At 45.4% G+C, this 9,111-nt stretch overlaps 1 pseudogene; it reads left to right on the forward strand.

The window, feature by feature from the left end:
* The first annotated feature begins 638 nt into the window (after positions 1-638).
* On the forward strand, positions 639-1,469 carry LOC101443715 (mortality factor 4-like protein 2; annotated as a pseudogene).
* The last annotated feature ends 7,642 nt before the right edge of the window (positions 1,470-9,111 follow it).

Below are 9,111 nucleotides of genomic sequence, written 5' to 3' on the forward strand. Positions count from 1 at the left end.
CGCACAAGGAGTGCACCCTGTAAGGAGAGCCACCCAGTGCGAAAGAAAGGGCAACCTGCCCAAGAATGGCACTGAGCACATGGAGAGCTGACACAGCAAGATGACGCAACAAAAAGAAACACAGATTCCCCATGCCACTGATAAGGATAGAAGCGGTCACAGAAGAACATATAGCAAATGGACACAGAGAGCAGACAACTGGGGGAGAGGGAGAGAAATAAATTTTAAAAAAATAATAATAATCTGCTGTCATCCTCCAAGATCCATCTGTTTTCTACACAGGCCAAATAGGAGAATTGAATGGGAATGTAGTGGGAATCACCACCCCTGAATCCTTCAGATCCTTGATGGTGGCACTAATCTCTGCAATCCCTCCAGGAATCAAGTATTGCTTTTGATATACTATTTTGCTAAGTAGAGATAGTTCTAGTGGCTTCCACTTGGCCTTTCCAACCATAAAGGCCTTCACTCCACAAGTCAGTGAGCCAATGTAGGGATTCTGCCAATTACTGAATATGTCTATTCCAATTGGCTTGCTTCACCAAACAATGGGCACAACTACCTGGCTGAGTTGACATATTAGCCTAACCATGAAAGGGAAGAAGGAAGATGATTCATTGGCATAAAAACAGGGTGGAATGAGTTCCATAAAGCAGGGTTCTCAACCTTGTGGACAACAATCTGCAGAAGACAACATCAAAAAGCAAACTAGAAGCAACATGCAGAGAAGTAAGATCAGATGGGTTTCTTCAGGAAAGAAACCTGGTCCACAGCAGAAGAATCTTGAACCAGCTCTCCAGGCAGATGGGGGTAGGGAGGTCACTCTGCTGAGAATTTCCCTTCTGGATCTGTGAGGAAGACAAGAAAGAACAAGCGGAAGACTCCTGGAAACAAAAATGGTGTCCAGTACCAATGAAGCAACTCAACCACCTCAGAAGAAAAGGCCCAGGTAGACTCCACTGTAGAAAATGAAGAGGCATCTAAGAATAGAATGGAAGTTAAAGTGAAGATTCCTGAAAAATTAAAACCACGGGTTGTTGAGGACTGGGACTTAGTTATCAGGTAGATGCAACTATTTCAGTTTCCGGCTAAGAAAAATGTAGATGCCATTCTGGAAGAATATGCAAATTGCAAGAAATCTCAAGGAAACGTCAATAATAAGAATATGTCATTAATGGAAGTTGTAGCAGGAACCAAATAACATTGTAATGAGATTTTGGGCACTCAGCTGCCCTACAAATTTGAGAGGCCCCAGTCGGCTGAAGTCCTTGTTGCCCATCCTGATGCACCAATGTCCCAGGTTTATGGAGTACCACACCTGCTGAGTTTTTCCTGAGAATCAGAGCAGTGCTGGCCCCTTGATAGGGAAAGCCTTGCATTATTATGGGGCTACCTGCATGATTCCTTAAAATTCTGCCACTCTGTTTACTGCCAGTGATTACAAGGTAGCTTCTGCTGAGTATCACTGAGTATCTACTGACCACTTAAACTTATATATATGTATCGTTGTTCCTTGTCTTTTTCTTGAATAACTGATTTTCTTTAAAATCATTGATGTATAGCAGGGCTTATGTTTACATTTCTTTTCTGTTTTGTTTTGAACAGAAAATAAAAGGAGTACAAGTTCCTTTTCTCATTCCAAAGTTGCTACCAGTGTAATGCAGTAATTTAGACAAAGAAGAAACTTCCAGCTGAATATTTTATTGCCCAGCTGATGACAATGCTTGAATGTTGGTGGCTCCATCCCTTTGACACTACACAATTCTCTAATAAGTGTTAATGCTACATGACAAAACTACCTGATTCCTAGTGCCAAAGGTTAACCTAATGTATATACCCAAAAACCCAACCATTTGTGCTCTGGTTTTTTTTATTGCACTGCACTAAAACAGCCCATTCTCTGCAAATCATCTATGCTGTTCCTTAGGCATTCTATCTTTGCTCATATTGTTAGAGGATGGTGGTTTGTGTCATGGTTTTTGTATATGAGTCTAATGCACATTCTAACATGATAGAGGCAATGTATTATTGTGTAGCTATGGTTTCTGGAAAAGTTGATATTTTAGTAATGTACTTCAGATCTTGAGTTAAATTTGTTTCTAATTCTTTTTTTTTTTTTCAAAAAAAGAATATATACTATGACTTTTATCTCTGCACCCTAGTATCTGGAAATGCCTAATAAAGGAAAAGGAAGGATTTTTTTCCCCTGGTTCAAATGAAATCGGAGATGACAGGGCTTCTCATGAAGACTGTCAGTGATGCTTTCAGAAGTGGGAACTACATTTCATGGGCTTTGGCTTGGGATGGAGGTGGGAATGGGTGACTAGGAAATGGAATAACTTTGGCAATAAAAGAAAGGAAAACTATAAAAAGTGCCTAGACAAGAAAGCAGGTTCAAATGGACACCTTTCCGCTTCCTCACAGCCCTTTCTCTTGATCTGGCTTCCTGCAAATCACTTCATAGAAACTTCTCTGGCTAAAGTCACAAATAACTTCTATTGCCAAATCCATGGACATTTAAACTCCCATCTTTGTTGACTTCTCAGCAGCGTTCAGCCCAGTAGGTCAGTACCTCCTTCTTCAAACACTCTGTTTGCTTGACTCTCTGTCATCATGTTGACCTACTGATAAAGATAGGAATTAGTTACTATTGTTGTGGCCACTTCTTTGCTGGTACTTCCATCACCCACTTACCCTTGGGATGTTGGAATTCCGAGCTTTGCATTCAATTTTCTTGTCTGTCACCCTACATTCTTTCCCTGGGCATCAAATCCATTCCCAAGGCTTCAAAAACCAACTACCCATCAATGACTCCCCTTATAAAAATGTTTCTAGTACATTATTTTCTAGAACCATGTGGACAACTGGGTATCTTCACATCTTCCTGTAACTATCTCACAAATGCCTTAATGCATGTGCATAACTAAATTCTTTGTTTTTTCTTAAATTCTTAAATTCCAGTAAAATGGTACCTCCATCCACCTCAAGGAAGACAACTGAGAGAGAATAAGGTATCTCTCTTTTCCCTCTTCCTCACCTCACTCCCACATTCAACTTTTAACAGTCTTCTCTTAATTCTACTTCCCTAACATATTACCATCAATCTATTTCTCTCCATCTCTTCTACCACCACCTGTTTTAAACAATCATCTTCTTTCACCTGGGATTGGATGTGATGGACATTACGAGCTATTTGCAGCAATTTCATTGTCTTCTATTATATATACGCAACAGTAAGGTTCATATTTCTACTCTAGGCAAAACCCTCCACGGCCTCAGGGTAAGCATGAAATTTCCTGAGATGGCCCCTAAGGGCCTTGCAAGATGTGACCACTGCTCAGGTTGCTCCTATACACACACACACCTGACACTCAACCCACTTGTCCCTATTTCTCACCTATGCCAAGCTCTTTCCAGCCCAAAAGCCTTGTATATGTGATTTCTGTAGCCTAGAATCTGCTCCCTGCCCCTGCCCCTGCCAACTCCTCCTACTCGCCATTCATAATCAGTTTATATACATCACTTGCTCAAAGTGAAAGTCCTTGCCACCTCTCAAATGGCATTAATAATTGCGAGCTGGAGGTAGCAATGGGAACCTGAGCAGGAAGACGCGGTGGCCGAGGAGAAGCGTAAGCAGGATGGCCCGTGGGACACCGTGGGGCCCGAAAGAGTGACAGCCAGGGAGCTGTGTGAGAACGACGACCTGGCCACCAGCTTCCTGCTCAACCCCCACCCCAGCTCCCGCACCCACAGGATTAACCTCATAACTGTCGCTATCTTTTCCTGCCGGAAAGTGGCTTTACCATCCCACCCTGTACCCGCTACACCCCAGAGGCAGGCTTGGGTCTACCCATCGCAGAACTGCGGGAGGGCCTCGTACTCGACGTCACCAACCGCGACTGCAAACCCAACTCTAAGCTCGTGTCCGCTGACGGGAAGACCGCCCGCGTGCAGGCGCTCAGGGACCTGGAGCCGGAGGACGAGGTGACCTGCTTCGACCGCGGTGGCTTCTTGGTGACAAGAGCCAGCGCTGTGAATGCTACACCTGTGAGAGAAAAAGCGCAGGGGCCTTCCAACTGCAGTGCAGGGAGCCCGCGCCTCCGCGGTCCCTGGCCCAGGACGAGCTTTCGGGAGACCAGGCGGCAGCAGCAGCAAGGCCAGGACGGCGGTGGCTGGCGAGGCCCGCCGGGCCTGCGGCCGCGCCCCGCGCTGTCCCCGGCGTCGCCCTCTTCTGCGCTGCCCGCCGGCCTCTCCCGCGCCCCGGCGCCAGCGCTGCGGTCTCGGCCCTCTGGCTCCGCGGCTGCCTTGGCCGCGTGCCCGATGCGCCCCCGCCGTCCCCGCAGCCCTAGGCCCTGCGGCCTCCCGGCGCCCCGCACGCTCCGCGCCGCGCGCCCAACCCCGCACCCTGGGGCTGGGGAGCTGCGGGCCGCGCTGCTGCCTGCTGGCGGAGGCCCTGGTGGCCCTGGGCGACCCCTACTCCCGGGCCCGCTGGGGCCCCCGGCAGGACTGTCACTGGGCGGGGCTTGACAGGCTCTCCGCGGTGGCACGCGTGGACCCGAGCCGCTGGGCCCCCGCCACCCCGGCTGGCGCCCCGCCCCAAGCAGGCTCTGGTCTTCACCTCCTTCTCTTGCCGGTGGCGGTGGCCGTGGCTCCACCGCCGTCCCTCGTGGTTGAATGCGAAGCGCCCTGGCCAGGTCGGGCACGAGACTGGAGGGAGACGAGGTGGCTCTCCCGGAGTCTCTCCCTGGCTCCAAGCGCTTGGCGGCTCGCGAACCTGGAGAAAGAGCCCTTGCACCTTTGGGAAGGGGATGACCCTTGAGCCCAGCCCCGGGCGCACCCTTGGAGAACGTTGGTTTGGATACCCCAGGGATCTGGCCCTGGCCCTCGGTGGCTACGACCGCTGAGCCAGCCCCACGGGTGGGGAGCGCGGCCCATTCGCTGCCCCCCCCCCCACCCCCCAGCTTCAGGGCTGAAGCAGCTGTTCCCATCCCCACTTGTGTTCTGCCACAGCCCGTTCCTCCCCAGGAATCAAAGCCATAAAGGGGTGGAGGTCACCCCATGGCACCCCCCCCTTCAACCTCAGGAGAAGGTAGATCTTCTCAGGGGTTGTACTGCCCAGAGCCCCCTTGAAAGGGAGTGATGGGTTCGGGACCCTGCAGCCGGCTGTGGAGGGGTCAGCAAATGGTAGCGGACGCCTTCCTAACCCCACCCTGCAGAGGTCTCAGGCAGGCCAGGAGCGACCTCTGCTTTCTCAGGGTGCTAGCCCTGTGCTGCTGGAGTGTTGGGGCTCGCTTCCTTCCCCAAATCAGACCTGGGTATGTTGGGGAAATGGGATCACTTGCACTTTTATTTTATTTTCGTAAACCCCTGTTATCAGCAACAGCAACAACAAAAGTGCAAAACAGTAAAACATTTCTTTTGGTGTCCTAAATTTTTGCTTATAAAAGTTATGCCGTTAATCTCTAGATTTGTGTTTATTTGTTTGGCATCTTTTTCCCCTACTGAACTATAAGCTCCATGAGTGCAGGAAGCATATCTCAATGCTAATCACTAGCACTTAGTCCTGGACTAGTATTTAATAGGTGCCATAAAAATTGCTTGTTAAATGAACAGACAAATAAACGAATAATAGTGATTGAGAATATAAGAGAAAAAGCTTTGGAGCTTAAAGACTTCAGCAATTAACACAACGTCTAACTGAGCACTACATAAGACATGCTTAGCCGAAGGATTTGGGGTTAATAATTATGGCTCACATTTAGTGAGTACTTCCTAAATCTGTTGGGAACAGGTTTAAAGCATTTCCTGTATTAAATCACTTAACAATCATAAAAACCTAGGAGTTTACAGATGGGAGCACTAGAATAAAGAAATTTTAATTAACCTACCCAAAAGACAGAGAACTAGAAAGAGGAAGAGCTGGATTCAAGCGCAGGCAGTCTGATTCCAAAGTCTTCATGCTTAAGCACTATTTAATTCAGAACTTCCCAATTGGAGAGCCATGAATGGTTACAGATGTGCCACCAGAAATCGATTCGTTTGGCCCTCGGGCAGCCAGGCTGGTGGGCTCAGGCCCTGAACAGCCTTGTCCAGGGCTCCTCAGAGGGTGGCAGAGCCGATCTGAGAGTATATCCCCAGTCCCATGAGCAGGGAGTAGTTGGATGTGAAAGGTACCTGATGCTCTCCATGGACCTACTGGGCACAGTTAGGTAGGAGCCCCACAACCAGATGTCTACTGCAGCAGCATTGGCAAAGCTTAGAACTGCCTGTCCATTGTGGACTAGTTTGTATCCCAGGGGCCCCAGGGGCACAGTGAGCAGCCCAAGATGTGGGGAAGGGGGATATAAGAGACTGGACAGGAAGCACTGTTGTGGTATAATTGTATGCACCTGTTCATTTGTGACTGACATCCTTTTTTTATATTATTATTTTGCACCTATTATTTTATTTTATTAGAGAAATTGTAGGTTTACAGAAAAATCATGCAGTAAGTACAGAGTTCTCTTCTACACCGCCCCCCATACACACACAGTTTTCCCTGATATTAACAATTTGCATTATTGTGTTACTTTTGGTACAATTGATGAAACAATATAATTATAATTACACTAAGTGTAGTCCACAGTTTATATTAGGGTTCATTGTGCTGTAGAGTTCCATGCTTTAAAAAATTTTTATTTTGGTTCCATATAGTCAACCTAAAATTCCCATTTAAACACTTTCAAATATACAGTGGTGTTAACTACTTCCACAATGTTGCCTATGCTCCCCGCTATCTAGTATCAAAATTTTTCCATCACCCTAGCCATAAATTCTGTACCAATTCAGCATAAACTGCCCATTCCCTATCCTTACCCTGGCCCCTGGTAACCTATATTTTAGTTTCTGACTCTATGAATTTGCATATTCTAATTATTTCATATCAGTGAAATAATACAATATCAGTTCTTTTGTGTCTGGCTTATTTCAGTCAACATGATGTTTTCAAGGTTCATCCATGTATCAGAATGTATGTATCAGAATTTCATTCCATTGTATGACTGAATGATTTTGGGAAAAAAAAAAAAATATATATATATATATATATATCATGTTTTGTTTTTCCATTTATCTATTGAAGGCACTTGGGTTGTTTCCATCTTTTGGCAATCATGAATAATGCTTCTATGAACACTGCTGTGCAAATATCTGTTCCAGTCCCTGCTTTCAATACTTTTGAATGGATACCTAGAAGAGGGATTGCCGGGATATATTCTGTTTTAACTTTCTGAGGAATTGCCGAACTGTTTACCATACTAGCTGCATCTTTTTACATTCTCACCAACAATGAACCAGTGTACCTTTTTCTCCACATCCTCTCCAAACCTCTTATTTTCTGTTTTGTTTTAAGATTTTTTAAAATTTTCTCTTCCCTTTCCCCCTTCCCCCTCATCTGCTTTCTGTATCCATTCACTGTGTGTTCTTCTGTGTCCGCTTGCATTTTTGATAGCAGCACCAGGAATTTGTGTCTGTTTTTGTTGTGTCATCTTGCTGCATCAGCTCTTCATGTGTGCAGCGCCACTCCTGGGCAGGCTGTGCTTTTTTTTTGCATGGGGCAGCTCTCCTTACAGGGGGCACTCCTTGCGTGTGGGGCTCCCCTAATTGGGGGCACCTCTGCATGAAACGGCATACCTTGTGCACATCAGTACTGCCGGTGGGTCAGCTCACCACACAGGTCAGGAGGCCCTGGGTTTGAACCCTGGACCTCCTATGTGGTAGGCAGATGCTCTATCAATTGAGCCAAATCCCCTTCCCATGTTTTTTTTTTCTTTTTTTTTTAACATAGCCATTCTAGCAGGCGTTAAATGGCATCTCATTGTGGTTTGGATTTGCATTTCTCTAATGGTTAATGATGAACTTATTGCCCATTTGCATGCTTTCTTTGGAGAAATGTTTATTCAGGTCTTTTGCCCATTTTTAAATTGGGTTGTTGGTCTTTTTATTGTTGAACTGTAGGATTTCATTAGATATCTTATCAGATATGTGTTCCAAATATTTTCTCCCATTGTGTAGATTGGCTTTTTTCTTTCATGATGAAGTCCTTTGATGCACAAAAGTTTTTAAAAATTTTTATAAAGTACCGTTTATTTTTACTTTTCTTGCCCCGGCTTTTGGTATAAAGTCTAAGAAGTCATTGCCTAACCTTTGGTCCTGATGATATTTCCCTAGGTTTTCTTTTAGACATTTTATATTTAGGACTTTGATTCATTATGAGTTAATTTCTGAATATGGTGTGAGGTAGTGATCCACCTTCATTCTTTTGCATATGGATATCCAGAAGTCCCAACACCACTTGTTGAAGAGATTATTTCCCCATTGAGGGGACTTGCCATCCTTTTAAAAAATCAGTTGGCCAGGGGAAGTGGCTGTGGCTCAGTCAGTTGGGCTACAGCCCACCATATGGGAGGCCCTGGGTTAGCGTCCCGGGGCCTCCTTGTGAAGGCAAGTTGGCCTGCATGCAGCGAGAGTTGACAGCCCATGCACCGCGGAGACGTAACACAGCAGGATGACACAGCAAAGGGAGATAAGCAGACACAGAAAAAAGCGTGCAGTGAATGGACACAGAGAACAGACAGCCAAAAAATAAAAATAAAAACAAGCAGCGGGGGGGGGGTAATAAATAAATCTTCAAATCTTCCAGTCCATGAACATTTATTTACATCTTCTTTGATTTCTTTTAGCAATGTTTTGTTATTTTCTGTGTACAAGTCCTTTATATCCTTGGTTAAACTTATTCCTAGATATTTTATTATTTTAGCTGCTATCATAAATGGAATTTTTTTCATGATTTCCTCTTCAGCTTGTACATTACCAGTGAATAGAAACACCACTGATTTTATTTGTTGATCTTGTATCCTGCCATGTTGCCAAACATGTTTATTAATTCTAGGAGATTTGTTGTGGATTTTCTAGGATTTTTATATATAGGATCATTCATTTGCAAATAGGGAAAGCTTCACTACTTCCTTTCCTATTTGGATGACTTTTTTGCCTAATTGCTTTGGCTAGAACTTCCAGTACAAAGCTGAATAACAGTGGTAATGGTAGGCATTCTTGAATTGTTCTTGACAT

The sequence above is a fragment of the Dasypus novemcinctus genome, chromosome 5, assembly GCF_030445035.2.
Source record: "Dasypus novemcinctus isolate mDasNov1 chromosome 5, mDasNov1.1.hap2, whole genome shotgun sequence".
Lineage (NCBI taxonomy): Eukaryota > Metazoa > Chordata > Mammalia > Cingulata > Dasypodidae > Dasypus > Dasypus novemcinctus.